General features: G+C 38.7%; 1 pseudogene; it reads left to right on the top strand.

Annotated features, from left to right (window-relative positions):
- Window positions 1-6,582: 6,582 nt before the first annotated feature.
- LOC101725987 (kinesin-like protein KIF20B) lies at window positions 6,583-18,972 on the top strand (annotated as a pseudogene).
- The last annotated feature ends 2,951 nt before the right edge of the window (window positions 18,973-21,923 follow it).

Raw genomic sequence — 21,923 nt, 5'->3', positions numbered from 1 at the left:
CTGGAAGCACCAGCGGCTTGCATTCAGGTCATAACTTAAGACTTTGGTTGTAAGTTAAAGCTAAAATTCTGGTCATAACCCAAGTTGTTCATATGTCAGGCCAGTCATAACTTGAAGTTCCACTGTACCCACTTGGTTAATTCCTATTCCTACAGTCGCTACATTTTCAAGGAGTTTTGGGACAAGGTTTTTGGAAATTAGGATCTGGGTGGTAGGTAGATACACGAGTCAAGGTTCTCCAGAAAAACAAAACAAAACAAATTCCCCCTCTTCTCTTGACACACACATATGCACACCGTCATCTCTCTGTATCCATGGGCGATGGGTTCCAGAAGCTTTTGTGTATAACAAAATCTGCAATCAAATCCTTTATATAAAACAACATAGTATTTGCATATAACCTAGCTACATCTTTTTGAATACTTTAAATAATCTCTGGATAACTTATAATATCCAATACAATATAAATACTATAGAAATAGATACAAAACTATATATATTTTTTGCTTTTTTTTTTTTTTTTTTTTGGTACCAGGGATTGAACTCAGGTCCACTGCGCTTGCACAGCAGATGGCAAAACCACTGAGCTAAATCCCCGGCTCTATTTTTTGCTTTTGAAAACTTTATTTCAACATAACTATGCTTGCACTCATTTTTTTTTCTTTTTGTTTTTGATACCAGGGATCCAACTAGGGAACTTGTGCTTGCAAGGTAGGTGCCGGAACCACTGAGCTAGATCACCGGCCCCTGCTTACACTCATATTGAGTGAGAGATACACTCATATTGGTTAAGAGAATGCAATTTAGCTTATCCTACATAATTTCAACCAAAAATTTGATACACGGTTTCAGATTTTAAAAAGGATTTGCAATCTGGTTTATTTTTATCTGTTACAAATGTATAAAAGATCCTCCATCAAATGCTGCTAAAGAAGGCAGCAAAACCCTTGAGAAATATACCTTTGCTTTGCCTCAGAAAAGTAACAAGTACTGCACTGTAAAGTTTATAAAGTCATTGTAACAAAGCATTGTTGTAATGCTACAATGCCAGTTTACAAAGTTCAGTTACTAAAGGATGTGGGAGGGCGTGGGAGGGAGCCTGTGTACACACATGGAACTGTAAAAGCTGTCTGTCTCACAAACATGGCATATAGATTGGGGTTTTGTTTTTTTTTTTTTTTTTTTGGTACCAGGGACTGAACTCGGGACCTTGAGCTTGTGAGGCAGGTGGCAGAACCACTGAGCTAAATCCCCGGCCCTTTGGCATATAGATTGTAAACCTACACAAACCAAGATTCAGATAATTTCTTTAATCTGAATTAACACTATCAGCTCAGGTCATCTGCTGAGGCCAATAAGAGACCTCAACACATTTAGCTTTTTAAGTTCTTCTGGTCTATGCAAAGAAGAAAATTAAGTTTCTTCTCCAGCTTTTCAGTTCAGAAGTGACAGTATTCAATAGACAAGTTATTCCTGCCATTGTCAACATTCATGGGGTGAATGACATGCAATGAGGTCAGCTTGGGATTTAACTTGTATCAGAACTCATATAGACACAACAGTATGTTGCTTAAGGAATAATGTCAGGGGAAAATGTCTGTACACCTTTAGTACAGATGCAAGATGCTGAGGACAGAACCCAGGGCTCACTCACGCTAAGCAAGTACTTTACCACTGAGCTGCATAACCATCCTCTCACACATATTAGATCTTTTATTTTCACTTTTTTTCTTGTCCCTTCCTTCCTTTCTCCCTCCCTCCTCCCTTATTCCCCTTTCCATTTGAACATTTTCTTCCCATTTCCCAATATCTAGTATGCATTTTAGTTTTTATTTCCATTTTTGGTTTCTCACAGAGAAACAATGCCGTATTTAAACACTGCATATTTAGATCTGCGGTTAGTTGAACCCATGGATGTGGAACCCATGATGTGAGAATCTGACTGTGTGTGTGTGTGTGTGCATGCACGCATGTGTGTATAAGAGGGGATTTGTTACAGGTATTGGCTCATAGCTGTGGAGGCGGAGACATCCCACAGATGGCCATCTCCAAGCTGCAGAACGGGAAAGCCAGTGGTGTACTTCAGTCTGCGTCGAAGGCACGAGAACCAGAGAGCCAAAGGTTGACTCTCAGTCTGAGGCCCCAGCTCTGAGATTGGGGCGAGGAATTGGTGTCACTCCTGGAGTTGTAAACCCACGAACCAGGAGCTCTGATGTCCAAAGGAAGGAAAAACTGGAGATCCCAATTAGAAGGGACAAGAATTTGCCCTTTTCCACTTTTTTTGTTTTATTCAAGCCCTCAACAGATTGGAAGATGCCTGTCTGGCTTGGTCAGGACTTATCTCTGGTACTCAGCCTCCCGCTTCAGATGCTGCTGTCTTCCCGATACACTTTACCGACAAATCCAAAAATAAAGTTTACCAGCTCTCGGGGTGTCCCTCAACCCAGTCAAGTTGACACATAAAATTAACCCTCATAGTAGGTTCATTTCTACTTGAGTATCATTCATTTTAGGCTCCACCTATGAGCAAGGATAGGAAATGTTAAAAAAAAAAAAAAGGAAATCATGGGTTTACATCAACTTTTAGTTTCTGTTTTACACTATGAGACTGATATCTGATAAGGAATATGTATCCAGGAAATAAAAGAATTCTTACAATTCAACAACAAAGGGATTTTTAAAAGCCTACTGAAAACGGGCAAAGGATTTTAATAGACATTTCTCTACAGAAGACATACAAATGGCCAAGAGGTACATGAAAATATCGATGATCAACAGTATTAGTTATTAGGGAAATGCAATTCCAAACCACATTAAATGCCATGCAATCTCCACTAGAATGGCTTATGTAAAAAAAGACACTGACAAGAGCTGATAGGGATGTAGAGAAATTTTAATACTCATAGAATACTGGTAGGATTGGAAAATGGTGCAGCCTCTTGTCAAACACTTTGGCAATTCCTTGAAATGTTTTTATTTTTCTTTCTGATTTTGTTGAGACAAAATTTCTCTGTGTAGTTTAGGCTGGTCTTGAGCTCACTGTGTAGCTCAGACTATCCTGGAACTTGTGGGCATCCTCCTTCTTCAACCTCCCAAGTGGTCGGATTATAGATGTGTGCCACCATGCCTGGTGAAAATGTTTTCCTCTTATTTACTCATTTATATTTAATTTTTATTGTTTTTTTATTGGTTGTACAGATTAATGGGTTTCATTTAGGCAGAGTCATACATACATATTACATACTTTGATCATTTTCACCTCCCCATTACTCCCCTAGCCCCAGCCCCCAGTTTCACTTTTTTTTTATTCATTAAGTTTATGGGTACATTTTAGGTATACATTATGATCACATTCATCATTGGGAATTTGTACCTGTACCATGATCTATCTTGGCTCTTATTTTTCCCCATTCCCCTCCTCTTCCTTCAGTATCTCATTTTTTGGGGGGATTTCAATGTGTATAATGTATTTTTCTCATGTCCATCCCCCTCCTTAAAATGTTAAACATAGTATCATGTGGCCCAGCAATTCCACTCTTAGTTATATCCTCAAGAGAAATGAAAATAACTTACCAAGGATCCACAAGAGAGCCTGTGTGTGTCTGTTTGTAATAGCATTATTCAAAATAGCCAAAAGGGCCGGAGATTTAGCTCAGTGGTTCTGCCGCCTGCCCCAAAAGCACAAGGACCCAAGTTTGATCCCCAGTACCAAAAAAAAAAAAAAAAAAGATTGGAGACAAAATAGCCAAAAGGCAGAAGCACCCCAAGTGTCCAACTGCTGATGAGTGGATAAATAAAATGTGAACGTGATATATCCATCTAAAGAAATTTGGTAATAAAAACAAATGAAGCACAGGTACATAATAATGTTGATACCAGGAAGTAGACTATTTCTGTAATGATGCCTAAAAATGTAAAGTAGTTTGGAATTGGATAATGGGCAGAGGCCAGAAGGATTCTGAGAAGTGTGAGAGGAAAAGCTCACATAGGCCTGAAATGACTTGGTAGAAATATGGACATTAAAAATGCTTCTGCTGTGGACTCGGAAAGAAGTGAGGAAGATGGCAGAGAAAGCATCTATCATTTCAGAGTGACTCCTTCCATGTGGCAGGCTAGAGGTGCAGGAGGAATTCACTGCGGTTCCTCTCATACTCAGGAGTGATACCATCAGGAGCCATTTTGGAGAGGTGTGTATTGTTTAAGACTCAGCACCTCTGGGAATCAGAAGTCACAGAACAACTACACTGGTGGGTTTCTGGGGCTGCTGTACTGCAGTGACTGGCTAGGTAGGAAATGGAAAGAGGGCAGGCTGGTCAGGTTGGTCACAGCCCCCCTGAGAAGTTTAAGCAGTAATGAGCTCAGGTTGTGAAGGACAAAGTGGTCCCACCCTATGTACTGAGAAGCTAGGCTGGTGGTATGCGGTTTTCTGCGGGGACTAGGTCTGAAAGTGCTGCTATTAGGTCCAGCAGACTGCCTGGTTCCCTCACCACCTACTTCGAGCACAGAGCTCAATGGTCTGTTTGTTTCCCCATCTGGCAATATGACTAGGAACATGCCTTGGCTTGGACAGCTGCCACATCCTGGGATGGATGGGCAGAGGGGCCTCTCGAGAAAGGAGAGGATGTTAGGAGCCAGACCATAAAACAGGTCAGAGATAACAGTGGCTTGGGACCCACAAAAGGGCACAAACCCTAAAACCTGCTGGAGTGAATACAGCCCTAAGGGAGACACCACACCATTGGCTGAATACATCTGGGAGAGAAAACAGGCCAGGATTCAGCATTCACACAGCCAAAAGGTGGGCATGGAAACAAACTTAGCCCTAGTTGTGACTCACCATCCCCATCCGTATATGTTAGGTTCTAATGACTCTGGGCCTGGAAAGAAACCATTCACCCAAAACCATGGAGGAGTTTTTGGGACTGATTTCTTTTTCTTCATTTGCTTTTTATTATTGATGTTGTTTCTTTTTTTTTTCCTGCCTTTATCTGTTTTATTCTTTTTTCTTTTCTTTTTCTTGTTTGTCTTTTGTTACTTTTACCTAATTCTATTAACTTTCTTTTATTCTTTTTTAAATTTTTTTTTTTTTTTTGTACCTGGGATTGAACTTGGGACCTTGCACTTGTGAGGCAGGTGGTGGAACCACTGAGCTAAATCCCCAGCCCTTAAATGTTTTTTTAACATTAAACTTTTCAAAAAATATTTTGTCAATTTATTTATTTATTTTTTCCATTACTGGGCATTGAACTCAGGATCTTATGCTTGTGAGACAGTCTTTTATTCTTTTTTTTTTTTTTTTTGTACCAGGGATCGAACTCAGGTCCCTGCGCTTGTGCAGCAGGCAGCGTAACCACTAAGCTAAATCCCCGGCCCAGTCTTTTATTCTTTCACTGGATTTTTACTTCACTTTTCTCTTCTCTTTCTCATCTTCCCTTTTCAAATTCTACCACTTTTATTTTTCCTTTCTCCTAATGCTCCATTTTTATTATTATTACTGAGAAGCTTTATTGATTTTTAGCTACTTAGTTGTCTATATTATTGTAGCTGAATTTTTTATTGTTAATGGTGGTGTAATTGTTATTGTGTGTCAGTATCTTGTTTGTGACAACATTATCACAGATCTCTTTTCTTCTGTTAAGGGTAGTATAGTTGTAGTTTTACTGGTTGCTATAGTATGTCAATGGTGGGTTTGCTGTTGACTTTATTATTACTGCTGATTTCTTCTTTTCTTTTCTTTTTTGGTACCAGGGATTGAACTCTGGTCCTTGCATTTGCACAGCAGACGGCAAAACCACTGAGCTAAATCCCTGGCCCTTCTTTTCTATTATTAATGGTGACATAGTTTTTACTTTTTATTGGTTTTTACTGTATGCCAGTATCTCATTTGTCATTGTGTCACCAATATTATTGCTGTTCATTTTCTCCTCTCTGAGTGTTGCTGGGAATCAAGCCCCCAGAAGAAAGTTGGATGCTACGATGACTGTTAAATACTATGGTGAGTAGGTTGAAGAAGATGGGTGACCAAAACACATAACCAAACCCAAGGAAACATTACAGGGAGACAGAAACTAGAGATCTCCACAGTAGTGACAGTTTCTTAACCCTAACTGATTTGCAACTCACCAAGCAACAAGATGCTTTCAAAAATCCCTAACTCCCCAAAAGTTGATCTCATGAACACTTAAATAGAGGGAGCTACAGGTAAAGAACTCAAAAGCCAAATAGTCAAAATGTTAGAAAATGTAAATGAAGAATTATATAAGAAAATGTGTGGGCCAGGGATTTAGCTCTGTGGTTCTGTCACTTGCCTTGCAAGCGCAAGGACCCGAGTTGGATGCCTGGTACCAAAAAAAAACAAAAAAAACAAAATGTGTAAGATGTTTAATCAGCTCAAAGGGCCATTAGTTGAACAGATAAAGGGTCTTATCAATAAAATATTTAACGTGTTTAAAGAATACACAATAAACTAAATGAATTAAGATAATACAAAATACTAATGATCCCTCTGGTAACTGGTAAAAATTAGAACATATGGAAAGAAAGCAAGCAGAAATAAATGATATTGAAAATTCAATGGAAAGCATGGATATCAGATTTAATGAATGCGAGGACAGAGTGTCAGAAATAGAAGACAAGGTGGATGTAAACCTGGGCATGGTAACATATGCCTTTAATCCTGGCACTCAGGAGGTTGAGGCAGGAAGATGGCCTTGAGTTCAAGGCCAGCCTGGGCTATGTAATGAGTTCAAGGCCAGCCTGAACTACACAGTAAGACCCTATCTCAAAAAGATAAATTAAAAAAAATTTTAAAGTGGATGTAGTAGATCATAAACTCAATGGTAACCCTAAAAGCGATAAGACACCATACAAGCTGGATCCAGTAGCTGCTAGATGACTCAAAAACAAATAAACACACCATCACTGCTAGCCTCAGAATTATAGGAATAAAGGAAAAATTAGACGACAATTCAAAAGGTATAAAAATTAATTCACTGAAGTCACAGTAGAAAAATTTCCATAGTATCTAGGGAAAGAATTCAATATTCCAGTGCAAGAGGCATACAGAACTCCAAGTAGTCATGACCAGGAAAGAATCTCTCTATGACACATCAGAGCCAAAATTCCAGATATTTGACAAAAATAGAAAACACTAAAACTATTAGAGAAAAACAGCATGTAACCTGTAAAGACAAACCTACCAGAATAACAGTGGATTTCATAACACAAAGCTGAAAGGCCAAGAGAGCTTGGAGTGAAGTTTTTCAAGCTCTGAAAGAAAGCAATTATCAACCCAGAGCAACATATCCTTCAAACTGGAAGGAGAAATAAAAACTTTCCATGACAAAGAAATCCTAAAGAAACACAGGATCACTAAGCAAACCAGCACTGCAAATGTTACTGAAGGGATTCCTAAACAGAGACCGGGAGGCCACTAGCACTACAAGGCCAAAAGGAAAATGTATATCTAATTGGGACACTAATTAAACAAAAGGAAAAGAAAAAGGAATCAGTACTGGGAAAATAATGCAATGACCAGATTCATTAAATACCTTACAGTAAGGACACCCAATGTCATTATTGGTCTCAACTCCCCAGTCAAAAGTACAGACCGACAGAGACAGAAACACTAAATTTGCTGGAAGATAAGTTAGGTAGAACTCTTGAAGACATTGGTATAGGAAAAGACTTTATGAACAAAACCACAGTGGCACGGGAATTTGCACAAAGAATCAACAACTGGGATCTCATCTTATTAAAAAGCTTCTGCAGATCAGCGTGCCACAGCTCCCGGCACAGAGGAGGCTTCTGGGTTGGCGTGCCATGGCTCCCAGCCTAGAAGAGGCTTCCAGGTCAGTGTGCTACAGCTCCCAGCCCAGAGGAGGCTTCCGGGTAGGCGTGCTGCAGCTCCCAGTGTGCAGGAGGCTTCCAGGTCAGCATGCCTCAGCTCTCAGCCAAGAGGAGGCTTCCGGATCAGTGTGCCACAGCTCCCATCCCAGAGGAGGCTTCCAGGTAGGCTTCTGGGTAGGTGTGCCATGGCTCCCAGAATGGAGGAGGCTTCTGGGTGGGCATGTCACGGCTCCCAGCACAGAGGTGAGCCATATGGGCACCAACAGCACCCCATCCCTCAAAATGAGAAGACATGTAAACAAGCCTCAGAACCAGCCTTCCAGATCATCTACAGCAACCCCAAGGGAAAGGAGATGGAACATTCTTATACTCAACCATCTGGACTCCATGAACTAGCTACAAAAGAGGACCTGGAAAAAATGAAATCAGAAATAATTTCTCACATAATAGCATAGATTGTGCCCATAGTGCAAGACATGATCAATAAATCTAGAGAAGACACAGATAAAAAATAGAGGAGCTGAGGAACATGATGGAATCCCAACATAGGAAACAAATTAAATCCATAAAACAGATGCAAACAGATTTCCAGAAGAATAAAAACTCCATTGAACATCTATGGAGCAGAATGAGCCAATGTGAAGACAGAATTTCAGATATAGAAGATAAGATTGCAATTAGTGACCAGGAAAAGAAAAATTGCTTTAAAATTCTAAGGGACCATGAGAAATCAATCCAGCAGCTGCTAGACGATGCAAAGAAGAATAACATAAGACTGATTGGAGTCAAAGAAGAAACAGGAGAGAGTGCAGATGCCATAAAAAAAACTGTTCACAGAAGTGATGGCAGAAAACTTCCAAAGTAGGGGAAAAGAACTTGACATACAGATAAGTGAGCCATATAGGACTCCAACTAGGCTCAATCAAAAAAAAAAAAAAAAAACTACACATAGGCATATAATAGTTAAGATTCCAGAAACCTAACAGAAGAACAAAATCTACAAGCAGTGGGAGAAAAGAAACAAATCACATATAAAGGAAAGCCCATCAGAATCACAGCAGACTTCTCAATGCAAACACTCAAGGCAAGAACAGCTTGGAGTGATGTATTCCAAGCCCTAAAGGAAAACAACCTCCAACTCAGATTGATATACCCTGTGAAACTATCTTTCAAACTTGATGGTGAAATATGATACTTTCATGACAAAGAACACCTCAGGAACTTCATGAATACCAAATCATCACTCCAAAAAATTTTAGACAAAATCCTAGGAAAAGACAACAAGGATTACAACCCCAGGAAGCCCAGCAGAATGAATCCACTGGGGAGATAAGAAATTAAAAGCAAATAGGGAGACTCAAACAAAAAGAAAAAGTCAGACAATGATAAGTCAATATGTATCAGTTATAACCATCAGTGTTAATGGTCCCAACTCACCAATCAAAAGAAATAGACTGGCAGAATGGGTCCAGAAGCAAGATCTAACACTATGCTGCATACAAGAAACACACTTAATTCAAAAAGAAACTCAGAGACTGAAAGTTAAAGGATGGAAAACAATACTTCATGCAACAGGAACCCCCAAAAAGCAGGAGTAGCTATCCTCTTTGCAGACCAAGTGGATTTCAAACCCACACTGATTAAGAGAGACAGAGGAGGACATTACATCCTTGTAAAGGGAAGAATCCAAGAGGGAGAAATGACAATCATAAATATCTCTGCACCAAACATTAGTGGACCCAACTATATAAAACAAATACTAATGGACATGAAAAGCCATATAAGCACTAATGCGCTAGAAGTGGGAGACCTCAATACCCCACTGTCACAAATAGATAGATCAACTAGACAAAAAACAAGCAATGAAATACTAGAACTCAATCAAACTCTTGAACAAATGAACTTAACAGATGTTTACAGAGTGTTTCATTCCATAAAATCAGAATGCACATTCTTTTCAGCTACACACGGGTCATTCTCCAAAATAGACCACATACTCGCTCATAGAACATATTTAGATAAGTGCAAAGGAACTGAAGTTATCCCCTGTATATTATCAGACCATAGTGCGATGAAATTGGAGATCCATAGCAAAAGAAACTCAAAAAATTTCATAAACACGAGGAAATTGAACAACACACTTCTGAATAACCAATGGGTCACAGAGGAAATTAAAGAAGAAATCAAACAGTTCCTTCAAATAAATGACAATGACAATACAACATATCGGAATCTATGGGACACAATGAAAACAGTATTAGGAGGGAAATTCATAGCAGTAAATACTCATATTAGGAAAACAGAGCGAGCCCAATTAAACAACCTGATGCTGAACATCAAGCTTCTAGAAAAAGAAGAGCAGGACAAACCCAAAGCCCATAGAAAGGAGGAAATTATAAAGATCAGGGCAGAAATCAATGCAATGGAGACTAAGAGAATGATACAAAAAATCAAAGAAGCCAAGAGTTGGTTCTTTGAAAGAATATACAAAATTGACAAACCCTTAGCCAACCTTATCAGAAAAAGGAAAGAAAAGGCCCAAATCCATGCAATTAGGAGTGAAAAGGGTGAAATTACAACAGACCCAGCAGAAAACCAGAGGACCATCAATACCTACTTTGAGAACCTATACACCAATAAGATGGAAAACACAGAAGAAATGGACAGATTCCTAGACATGTATGAATTACCAAAGTTGAATGAAGAAGACCTAAAAATTCTAAACAACCTAATATCAACCAATGAAATTGAAAATGTAATTAAAATCTTATCAACTAAGAAAAGCCCAGGCCCTGATGGCTTCACTGCTGAATTCTACAAGACATTTAGAGAGGAACTACTGCCACTACTGTTTAAACTCTTCAATGAAATTGAAAGGGAAGCAATACTCCTGAATTCATTCCTGGAAGCAAGCATCACCTTGATCCCCAAAGCAGAGAAAGACCCAACCAAAAAAGAGAACTATAGGCCAAACTCACTAATGAACATAGATGCAAAAATCCTTAATAAGATACTGGCAAATAGAATGAAGAAGATCATCAAGAAGATCATACACCTTGATCAAGTGGGATTCATCCCAGGGATGCAGGGATGGTTCAACATATGCAAATGAATCAATGTAATACACTATATCAATAGAGCCAAGGACAAAAACCATATGATTATCTCCATAGATGCAGAAAAAGCATTTGACAAAATACAACATGCATTCATGATAAAAACCCTACAAAAAATTGGAATAGATGGTCTCTACCTCAAACTGATAGAAGCCATCTATGAAAAACCAACAGCCAATATCATACTAAATGGTCAAAAACTGAAATCCTCCACACTAAAATCAGGAACAAGACAAGGATGTCCACTATCACCATTCCTGTTCACTATAGTTTTGGAAACATTAGCCACAGCATTTAGACAAGAGAAAGAAATAAAAGGAATAAAGATAGGAAATGAAGAAGTCAAATTGTCATTATTTGCAGATGACATGATACTCTATATAGAAGACCCCAAGAACTCCACCAAAAGTCTTCTAGACTTAATAACCAAATTCAGTCAAGTAGCTGGATACAAGGTCAACACACAAAAATCAATAGCTTTCCTCTACACAAACAACAGACTCACTGAGAGAGAAATAGGGCAAACAATTCCTTTCACAGTAGCATCCAAAAAACTGAAATACCTAGGAATCAACCTAACAAAAGAAATCAAAGACCTCTTCTCCTAAAACTAGCACTTTGAAAAAAGAGATTGAAAAGGATATCAGAAAATGGAAAGACTTCCCTTGCTCCTGAGTAGGAAGGGTCAACATAGTGAAAATGGCCATAATTCCAAAACTGCTATATAGATTTAATGCAATTCTAATTGAGATCCCAGCAGCATACTTCATGGACCTTGAGAAGGCAATCCTGCAAATTCATTTGGAACAAGAAGAGACCCAGAATAGCAAAAGCAATTTTAGGTAATAGAGATATGGCAGGGGGTATTACAACCCCCAACTTGAAACTATACTACAAAGCTTCTGTGATAAAAACAGTATGGTACTAGGAAAGAAACAGACCTGAGGACCAGTGGAACAGATTAGAAGGTGCAGAAACTACTCCAGACACACTCAGCTGCCTCATCTTTGACAAAGGAGCCAAACACTCTCACTGGAGGAAAGATAGCCTCTTTAATAAATGGTGCTGGAAAAATTGGGTTTCAACTTGCCAAAGATTAAAACTAGAGCTATATCTCTCACCATGCACTCAACTAAAATCTAAATGGATTAAAGATCTAAATATTAAAACAAATGCTAAACCGGCTGGAAGAGAGGTTAGGTAGAACTCTTGAAGACATTGGTGTAGGAAAAGATTTTATGAACAAAACCTCAGTTGCCTGTGAACTAGCACAAGCAATCAACAAGTGGGATCTCTTCTTACTAAAAAGCTTCTGCATAGCAAGAGAAACCACCAGGAGTGTGAAGAGACAACCCACAATGTGGGAAAAAATTTTCACCAGTGGTCCCTCAGAGAAAGGTCTACTATCTCAAATCTATAAAGAACTTAAAAAGAATCAGACCTCCCAAATTTAAAGACCCATTCCAAAAATGGGCATCTCAAATGAACAGGCATTTCTCACACAAAGATGTAGAAATGGCAAAGAAACATATGAAAAAATGTTCAACATCACTGGTCATTGGAGAGATGCAAATGAAAACAATGCTGAGATTCCACCTCACTCCAAAAAGAATGGCTGTTATCAAGAAATCAACCAATAACAAATGCTGGCAGGGCTGTGGGGAAAGAGGAACCCTGCTCCACTGCTGGTGGGCGTGTAGACTGGTGCAACCATTGTGGAAGTCAGTATGGAGATAACTTGAAGAGCTAGGACTGGAAGTCCCATTTGACCCAGCTATTCCCCTGCTGGGTATCTTCCCCAAAGAATTAAAAGAATCATACCACAGTGATATATGTGCACCCATGTTCATAGCATCACAGTTTGTAATAGCTAAAACTTGGAAACAGCCCAAATGTCCACCAGCTGGAGACTGGATAAAGAAAATGTGTTTTTTAAAAAATAAAATGGAGTACTACTCAGCCATCATAAATGAGAAATTAGAGTCATTTATTGCTAAATGGATGCACATTGAGGCCATACTCTTAAGTGAAATAAATAGGACACAGATGTGTAAATACCAAATAGTTTCTTTAGTGTGAGAAACTGAAATTGTAAATAAGCACTCAAAGGTATACTAGGTAATGTGAAATAGGAAGAAAAGGGGTAAAGGGGAAGGGAAAGTGGGAGGGGTAGGGGAAAGGAAAGAAGGGAATGGAATTAATATGAGAAAATGAAAAAAAGGAAACAAAGTCTTTGTAAATAGAGAGGTCAGGGGAAGGGGAAAAAAATAAGAACCAAGAGAGATTATGTAAAGGTGCAGATCTCCAATGATGAATGTCATTATATTGTACACCTAAAATGTACCAATAAAAGGATGTACAAAAAAAAAAAAGCTTTTGCACTGCAAGAGAAACCACCAACAGAGCTAAGAGACAACCTACAATGTGGGGAATAATTTTCAGCAACTGTACCTTAGACAAAGGACTACTATCTAGAATATATAAAGAGCTGAAAATAATCAGACCCCCCCCCCCGTCCAAATTCAAAGACCCCATTCAAAATTGGGCATCTGTAATGAACAGACATTTCTCAGATGAAGAATTAAAAGCAGCAAATAAATATATGAGAAAATGTTCAACATCATGTTATTTGAGAGATGCAGATGAAAACGACACTAAGATTCCACCTCACCCCAGAAAGAATGACTGTTATAAAGAAATCATCCAGGGCTGGGGATTTAGCTCAGTGATTCCACCATCTGCCTCGCAAGTGCAATGACTGAGTTCGATCCCCGGTACCAAAAAAAAAAAAAAAAAAAAAAGGAATCATCCAATAACAAATGCTGGCGGGGGTGTGGGGAGAAAGGAACCCTTCTCCATTGTTGGTGGGAGTGCAGACTGGTGCAACCACTATGGAAATCAGTGTGGAGATACCTCAAAGAAATAGGGCTGGAGGTCCCATTCGACCCAGCTATCCCTCTGCTGGGTATCTTCCCAAAAGAATTAAAAGAATCATACCACAACGATATATGTGCACCCATGTTTATAGTGGCACAGTTTGTAATTGGTAAAGCTTGGAGACAACCCAAGTACCCATGAACTGGAGACTGGAGAAAGATGTGTTTTTTGTTTTGTTTTTTTTTTGGTACCGAGGATTAAACTCGGGACCTTGTGCTTGCAAGGCAGGCGCCAGAACCACTGAGCTAAATCCCTGGCCCTAAATTGGGATTTCTTTTTTTTTTTTTGTACCGGGGATTGAAATTGGGTGCTTGTGCTTGTGAGGCAGTCGGTAGCACCACTAACTAAATCCCCGGCCCAAGATGTGTTTTTTTAATAAAATGGAATACTACTCAGCCATAAAGAACCAGAAACTAGAGACGTTTATAGCTAAATGGATGCATATTGAGGCCATCCTCTTAGGTGAAATAAATAAGACACATGTGCAAATACCGAATAGTTTCTCTAGTGTGAGAAACTAATAATGTAATTAAGGGTACACACGGATGAAATGACCTAATAACATATTTCTTGGATTGTGTTTCCATCACGTGTCATATGACTGCATTGAAATTTAAATTAGGGAGAAGCTTGGCTTATGTGGAGTCTGCTAGCTAACTGGAGTGTTTTTCCAGACCATTATTTGTTCAGTGTTGGTTTGGGGGGTCTTTCTGAAACAAATCACATCCTCTGGTGTCTTGTTGGTGCTTGAGATGCTTTTTTTTAATTATATGGAAAAATGTTGAAGTGCTTTTCAGTTTTGTTTCGGTTGAGTTCTACTGTATTTAAATATTATTGTAGTTTTTTTCCCCTTGCCTTGTTCTTCTTTGAATGGTTTTAATTTCTGTATGTGTATGTGTGTTTGAAAATAAAGTTGTTTTGTTTTGTTTTGTTTTGGTACCGGGGATCGAACTCGAGTCCTTCTGCCTGCGTAGCAGGTGGCAAAACCACTGAGTCAAATCCCTAGCCCCCCAAATAAAGTTATTTTTAAATAAAAAAAAGAAATGTAAGACAATACAATTTATCTTTAAGAGATTTTGGTTACAAAACAAAAGAATTGTTGAGATTCTAGAATAGAATCTTGGAAGTTTGCAGTAAAAGTAAGAAACATTTTTGATCAATGCTTTCATATTTTTCTTTTGAAAGCACAATTTTAAAAAATTTATTTTATCCTATCATCCCTCCCCTCAAGCCCCTTCCCATCCCTAGGTACAAAATCTTTGTTTCCATTTTTTCCTTCTAGTTTCACTTGTTTTCTTGTCCCTGCCTTCCTTTTTCCCTCCCTCCTCGTTTCCCTTCCATTTGAACATTTTCTTCCCATTTCCCAATATCTATTATACATTTTAGTCCTTATTGCCACTTTCAGATTGTCACACCAGTGAAACAATGCGGTATTGAAACGTGTCATCTTTATCCATTCATCGGTTGATGGGCATTTGGGCTGTTTCCAAGATTTAGTTATTACAAACTATACAGCTGTACACATGGGTGTTGAAAGCACAATTTGATTGTGACTTGAATGTGATTTTAGAGATGAGAGTTCTCTAGTTGTCCTTATATGTTACTCATTTGCCAGAGCCATCAGTTATTTTATGGTAAAACTTAAATAACTTAGAAAATGTTTCAACAAATTTAAAAGTAAAAATTCTATGGTGCACCATGAAGTTATTTTTGTAGTTTGCATATTTATTGTAGCTTTCTATATGTGAATTAATTTTAATTAATTTTGCTGTAGGACAAGGCTGGCATATTTTCTTTAATAAATAGTAAATCAACTTGTAATGAAACCACTGAAATTCCTAAGGGCAGCAAAACTAACACCTATTTAGAAAGGAAGAGAATAAATGAAAATGAACTTCAGCAAGATGAACCACTAGCAAAGAAAGGATCTGTACTTGTTAATTCATTTATCACCAAAGACCAAAAGACAAGTGAAGAAACACAACAGCCCATTTCAGAAGTTGAGGACGATATTAGAGTTTTACAAGAAAAAAATAGAGAGGTGAAAACACTTGTACTCATTGTTGAGAGTGAACTTGAAAAATTAAATGAATAGATTGTTTGCAGCAGCAATTTTCCTGTCTGAAAAAATAGTTTAAGTATAGAGGCCCAATGAATTCAGGCAAAGTATGACAGCATAATTGCTGAACTAAGTGTGCAGAAAAATATAAATCAAGAACAGGAAAAGGAAAAAGAAAAAAAAAGAACAGGAAGAAAAGATCATGAAATTGTCAGAGGAGATAGAAGTTGCTACAAGAAACATCACAAGCAATGTTTCACAAATAAAATTAATACAAACAAGAATTGATGAACTGCGTTCACTTGATTCAGTTTCTCAGACCTCAAACATAGATTTACTCAAGCTCAGGACTCACTCAGTTGGTCTTCAGGAAGAGAATTTGCCAGACACAGTTACACTTTGCAAGTAATAATTTTTTGGTAAATAAGGAGGTTAAAGAATATCATATTTAAGAACTCAGTAGGGGAAGTTTTTTCCACTCTAGTATTGAAGCCATTTGGGAAGAATGTATGGAAATTGTGAAGGCCTCCTCCAAAAAAAGTCACCAGATTCAGGAACTACAACAATAAACTGAAAAATTACAGGAAGAAATAAAAGGTTATAGGGATGAAAACAGCATACTGAAAGTAAAGCACAGAGAGGTTGAGAATCAAGATGACCTACAAAAAAACTACAAAAGAGAAAATCTTATACAGCAGCTGAAAGAAGAACTGCAAGAGAAAAATACTAGTCTTAATGTTCAAGTACAGCTTGTAGTGGAAGGAAAAAAAGCACTTTCAGAACTTACACAAGATGTTATTTGTTATAAAGCAAAAATAAATGAACTTGAAACAATCCTAGAGATTCAGAAAGATGAAAGTAGTCATTTAGCCCAGTTAGGTAGACCAAGACATTTTGGTAAAAGAATCTGTCATCTTAAAGCTAGAAGAAAATCTGAAGGAATTTCAAGCAAATCTTAATGATTCTGTCAAAAACACCACAGATTTAAGTGAAAAGGAAGTTAAGTTGAAAGAAGAAATCACACAGTTAATAAATAATTTGCAGGATCTGAAGCATTCACTTCAATTAAAGGAAGAAGAAAAAGAAACCAACAGACAAGAAACAGAAAAATTGAAAGAGGAGCTCTGCAACCTTTGCTCTCACCCAAAGTCTGAAAGCAGATTGGAGAAAGGAAGAGTTTGCTGAGCTGAAAGAGAAACTGACTGATGCCTAAAAGCAGATTGAGCAAATATAGAAAGAGGTATCTGTAATGCGTGTTGAGGAGAAATTACTGGGGATTAAAATAAATGAGCTAGAGAAAAAGAAAAACCAGTGTTCTCAGCAAATAGATGTGAAACAATGAAACATTCAGCAGCTCAAGGAGCAGTAAAGTAATCAGAAAGTGGAAGAAACAATAGAGCAATATGAGAGTATGCAAAGAACTAAATGTTAAAGAGAGAATTGATTAAAGACATGTGAATGACAAGAACAAACTCAAAGAGAACAAGATCAAGTGCTTGAGGCTAAATTAAAGGAAGCAGTATGGTTGGCCACAGAACTGGAAAGATGGAAGGAAAAATGCAAAGATCTGGAAACCAAAAATAATTGTAAATCAAATAAAAAATTTGAGGTTGACACATACATACTTCATAAAAAGCTCGGTAAGCTTCAAGATGAATTGCATGAATGTGAACAGAAATATAAAGCTCATAGAAATGGTTAGAAGAAAAAAATGATGCTTATCACTCAAGCAAAAGAAGCTGAAAATCTGTGAAACAAAGAGATGAAAAAATATGCTGAAGACAGGGAGTGTTGTTTAAAGCAACAAAATGAAGTGGAAATACTGACAGCACAGCTAGCAGAGAAAAATAGTGAACTTCAGGTGTGGAGAGAAGAATGAGATCAGTTGGTTGCTGCTTTAGAAATACAGCTGAAAACATTGATCTCCAGTAATCTACAGAAAGATAATGAAAGTGAACAGTTAAAAAAGAGCACATCAGAGGGTTCTGAAACGAAAAACAAAGCATAGTCATCAAGCCCAGACATACTAGCTCAACAGATCCTGCTGGGGTTAAAAGTGAACTTCCATCAACAAGTTTTGAAATTTCCAGGAGTGTAGTGGAGGATGGATCAGTGGTTCTTGGTTCTTGTGAAGTGTCAACAGAAAATGAACAGAGTACTTGATTTCCAAAACCTGAATTAGATATGCAGTTCACACCTTTACAGCCAAACAAAATGCCAGTGAAACACCCGGTTGTACCACACCAGTGACAGTTAAGATTTCCAAGGTCCTGAAGAGGAAGAACAGTGAAATGGAGGAGGATTTGGCGAAATGTAAATGAAAATAATGCTACACCCAGAGCAAATTCTAAGTTTCCTGTGTCAGAGATGACACATTCTTCTGTCAAAAAGGAACAAAAGGGGCCGGGGATTTAGCTCAGTGGTTCCTCCGCCTGCCTGGCAAGCGCAAGGACCCAAGTTCGATCCCCTGTACCCCCAAAAAAGGAACAAAAGGTTTTTGCACATTCATCATCTAAGAAAACATATTCTTTATGGAATCAGGCACCCATAATTAGCATAAACTTGGCCACTAAGAAAAAAGAAAGAGGGCCGGGGATTTAGCTCCGTGGTTTTGGCGCCTGCTGAGCAAGCGCAAGGAGCCGAGTTCGATCCCTGGTACCAAAAAAAAAAAAAAAAAGAAAGAACTCTACAGAAATTTGGAGATTTTTTTACAACATTCTCCAACAATTCTTCAATCAAAAGCAAAGAATATAATTGATTCTTTTTTTTGGTACCAGGGATCAAACTCAGGACGTTGCGCTTGCGAGGCAGGCGGTGGAACCACTGAGCTAAATCCCCAGCCCCAAAGAAGATAATTGAAACAATGAGTTCTTCAAAGCATTCAAATTTAGACGCAAATAGGAAAATGTGTCTCAACCAAAAAGAGCAAAAAGGAAATTATACACGAATGAAATTTCATCTCCTACTGATACATCTGGCCAAGTGATTTCACTGGACCAGAAAGTAAAGTGATCATCAGATTCTCTAATGACGACTTCAGACATGAAGAGCCAACTAAATGACCTTTGGAGACCATCTTAATGTTAATTTTATATTCATAATCTCTCTCTCCCTTTTTTTTTTTTTGGTACTGGGGATTGAACTCAGGACCTTGTGCTTGCAAGGCAGCCGCGGTGCCACTGAGCTAAATCCCCGGCCCAGCATCTTGACTTTTTAAAGATAACTGTATGAATTATGATACATATACTTTACATCCTTCTGTATAGAGATGGCTGTTTTATGATTCAATAAATAAATCAACAATAAAAATAAATAAATAGGCATCAATCTCCCTAGCCCATTTCCTTTCCAGAAATTCCTCGTTCATTCTATGCATGCTTGCTACATGACTTGTTTTTCCATTTGATCCCCATTTAATCAGTATTACCTGGGTGACTGTACTTGTAATCTTACTGGTTGATCATGTTTTTGACCTACCTCATGCCCACCTTGTGATTTTTCATCAGATCTTATAGTTTTGTCCCACTTTGTACCCCCCTTGCCTCGTGGCTTTGCCCTATAAAATGCCTTTGAGAAGCAGGGTGGGCGGGCAACCCACTTTCCGGTCCCCCTTCTGTCTCTCTTAGGCAGAAGCTTTCTTTCTCTCAATAAATTCTTCCTACTCTTAACCTCCATTGTTCCTAGAAACCATTCTTCAATTTTAGAGAACACAAACTCACGTTTCAGGTATCTAGAGGGTTGGGAATTGTAATATTTCCCTTGTTTGGATTATTTTTGTTTATTTGGATTACTTGGTGCCCTATATCAAAATTATCCAAAAAAAAAAAAAATTATCCGGGAAGAATTTGTGAAGGACTGTCCTAACCAAGCATGTGAATCTCCACAATACACAGAGGAGACAAAGTTTTCAAGACGTCACATCGGCAGAAACGTTGCCTGCTTGCACTGAAAGGCACCGAGGCTGGACTGAGGATGGACAGTGCCAGACTCCCAGCCTTCTGCGCAGAGGAGACGAGTGGACAGAGCCACACAGCCACAAACACACACTCCCCTTGAGGAGAAGGAAGAACAACTCAGGGCAGAGCCTTGGGCTTCAAGGCCGGCGGCCAGTGGGGGCATGTGTGCTGTATCCCGTGATTTTTGAGTCACAGAAAATGACTCTAGGTCTTGAAACTTAATGAAATTTTCCTTACTGTAGTTTAGAAGTTGCTTTGAAGAAACAGTGAACCCTCTGCTCCCTCCACTTTCTCCTTTTAAAAATGGGAATGTCCATAACTGTTGTCCTTTGCCTTTGGATTTTGGCAGGAGATAGCTTATTTTCTCATTTCACAACTGCACAGATTCGGAGAACAATTTTGTTCCAGGATAGCTCATACAGAGTGTCGCCCACACCTAATCTAGATGGCAAGATTTGGGACTTTGGAGCTGATGATGTTTAGATGGATTTAGACAGCGATGCTGCTGCAGTAAGTTGGAATTTGGAGATGTTGAGACAGGGTGACTGTGTGTTGCATGTGAGGTGGATGTGAATCTTGGAGGGTTGAGGGTAGACTGTGGGGGTTGAATGAGCTTTCTGAAAGATTATGTTACGCCCTAATCCCCAGGACCCGTGAATGTTGCCTTATTTGGGAAAAGAAGTTTTAAAGGATTTGGGGATGCACTCAAAGGGTTTTGAGATGAATTACCCTGGATTATCCAGGTGGGCCTAAGTCCATGCTGAGTGTCCTTAGAAGAAACACAGAGGACAGAGGGAAGGAAGAGGCAATGTGACCGGGTGGCAGAGTTGGGCATGATGAGGCCACAAGCCAAGGAATGCCTGGAAGCACTGCAGCTGGGAAAGAGAAGGGAATCTGTCAGCCTGTGCCTTCGGAGGGAGCGCAGCTCTGCTGACACCTTGCTTTCAGACTTCTGGCCTTGAAAACTGTGAGAGATAGATTTCTGTTTGTGGTAGTTTGTCATAGGGGCTAGTACAAATTTCGGCACATTTTGCTAAGTCAAGGTATCTAGTCACAAACATCCATATATTGTATGATTTCATTTATATGAAGTGTCCAGACTAGGCAAATCTTTGTGGTGACACACACCTATAATCCCAGCACTCAGGAGGCTGAGGGAGGAGGATCACTATGAGTTTGAGGCCAGTTTGAGCTACTTAGTGAGTTCAGGTCCAGACTGATCTGTGTAGTGAGACCCTGTCTCAAAAAATAAAAACAATGGACTTTGTTGTTGGTACTGGGGATCAAACTTGGGACCTTGTGCTTTCAAGGCAAGCGCCAGAACCACTGAGCTAAATCCCCAGCCCCTCAAAAAATAAAAACAAACAAAAAAGAAAATAGATTAATGGTTGTCAGGAAGGAGGGAATAGGAGTGACTACTAACAGATACGGTTTTCTTTTGGGGTTGATGAAAATGTTCTGAAATTAAATAATGGTAAACTATTTAATTCACAGAACTCTGTGGATATACTAAAAATCACTGAAGTTTGCACTTTAAAATGTGTGTGTATGTGTGTGGTACTGGGCACTGAAGCTAGGGCCTTCATACTGAGCTGCATCCTCAGCCCTTTTTCATTTTCTATTTTGAGACAGGGTATCTTGAAGTTGGTAAGTTGCTCAGGCTGGGCTTGAATCTGGGATTCTCCTGCCTCAGTCTGTTAGGGTTCTCAGATTATAGGCATGGGCCACAACACTTGGCCAAATTTGCACTTTCAAAGGTTAATTGCATGATGTGTGAATTATATTTCAATAAAAATCTTATAAAAATTCAAGACTTTCTTAACTTGTTGATTTTATATTTATAACTCACTGGAAACATTTAAAAGTAAGATTAATAGACTTATTTATTTGGTTCTAGCAGATACATAAAAAGGTTTCAGAATTACAGTAGCAATATGACCACATGATTAAAACTATCAAAATACTAAGTGAGTTTTGAGTACTTCTTGGGGTAGTTTTTTTAGTTGT

The sequence above is a fragment of the Heterocephalus glaber genome, unplaced genomic scaffold (assembly GCF_053883595.1).
Source record: "Heterocephalus glaber isolate CG9 unplaced genomic scaffold, H.glaber_assembly_v1.0 deba00001553, whole genome shotgun sequence".
Lineage (NCBI taxonomy): Eukaryota > Metazoa > Chordata > Mammalia > Rodentia > Bathyergidae > Heterocephalus > Heterocephalus glaber.
This window is presented reverse-complemented; position numbering and strand designations above follow the sequence as displayed.